We start from the raw sequence: 1,368 nt of genomic DNA, 5'->3' as shown, positions 1-1,368 counted from the left end.
CTGTTGTGCATAGGGTCGATATGAGTCGGAAACGACTCGACGGCACATAACAACAACAACATCGTCTTCACAAATATTTGCTATGCCTCAGAGATCTGGACAATGACTAAGGATGATAGAAGAATAATCAGTACCTTTGAGTTGTGGTGATGAAGAAGAGAATTGAATAATATACTGTGAACTACTAAGAGAACCAACAGGCCCATCCTGAAAAGGATGAAACAAGGATGTTTCTGGAGGCAGGAATTTTTGAAGCTCCATCTGACATATTTTGGGCATGTTTCAAAGAGGGACCAGTCCTTCGAAGGGCTAAGGGACAGAGCAAGAGAGGAAGACCCTGGATGAGATAAATTGACTCAGTGACTGGATAATGGGAATAGGAGTGTCAGAGATAATGAAATTGGCTGAGTACAGAGCAGAGTTTAGAGCTGTTGTACATTGGTCTCTCTGAGTTGGAGTTAACTTGATGTCACATAAGAACACAACAACTTCTTATATCTGTCTTGGTCTTTTCTTCTTCCTCCGTCTGATATTATTAATTTCCTCTGACAGCTCATCTGGCTTTTACTCATTAGTATTCAAAGCCTCAAATCTGTTTTTAGGATAGTCTTTTGCTTCAGGAGGGACAGGCTCAAAGTAAAACTTTGGTTCTTGTGGATTTTATTTTAATACCTTTAGTTTCAACTTTCATATGAATGGTTGATGATCTGTTCCACAATCAGCACCTGGCCTAGTTTTCAGAGTTGATATTGAACTTCTTAAATGTAATCGATCTCCCACAGATGTAATCAATATGATTTCTGAACATACCATCAGGTGAAGTCCATGTATATTATCACTGTGTTTCTTATAAAAGGTATTTGCAATGAAAAAGTCATTGATTGTATAGAATTCTATCATTCTGTCTCCAGTCTTATATTACCAAGTCTATGTTTCCTGACTATCGATCTTTCTTCCCTATTCCCAATTTTAGTGTTCCAGTCACTCATTAATAGTTATGTATCATGGTTCCATTTTTGATTGATTTCCAATTGCAACAATTGGTAGGAGTCAGCTATTTCATCTTCTTTGGCTCTGCTTATTGGTGCATAAATTAGAATGATAGTGGTCTTGATTGGTCTTCCTTATATGTGTATGGATATTATCCGGACATTCTATTTCAAGATTAGTGTAGAAGTGGTCTTTTTTTAAAGTTAATTTTAATGAACATTTAGAGAGATTTTGGATTTCCATTCATTCATTGTTGCACTTTTCTCCCTGCCCACCCCTCCCTTACTTTTCATAGAAATGGTCTTTTTAAATATGAATGTGACCCCATTTTTCTTCACTTTCTTATTTCTGGCACAGTAGGACATATGGTTGTCAGAC

This window comes from Elephantulus edwardii, unplaced genomic scaffold (genome assembly GCF_000299155.1).
Source record: "Elephantulus edwardii isolate Elephantulus edwardi_28Jun2011 unplaced genomic scaffold, EleEdw1.0 scaffold00124, whole genome shotgun sequence".
Taxonomy (NCBI): Eukaryota; Metazoa; Chordata; class Mammalia; order Macroscelidea; family Macroscelididae; genus Elephantulus; species Elephantulus edwardii.
The sequence above is the reverse complement of the archived record's forward strand: the minus strand, read 5'-3'. Positions refer to the sequence as shown.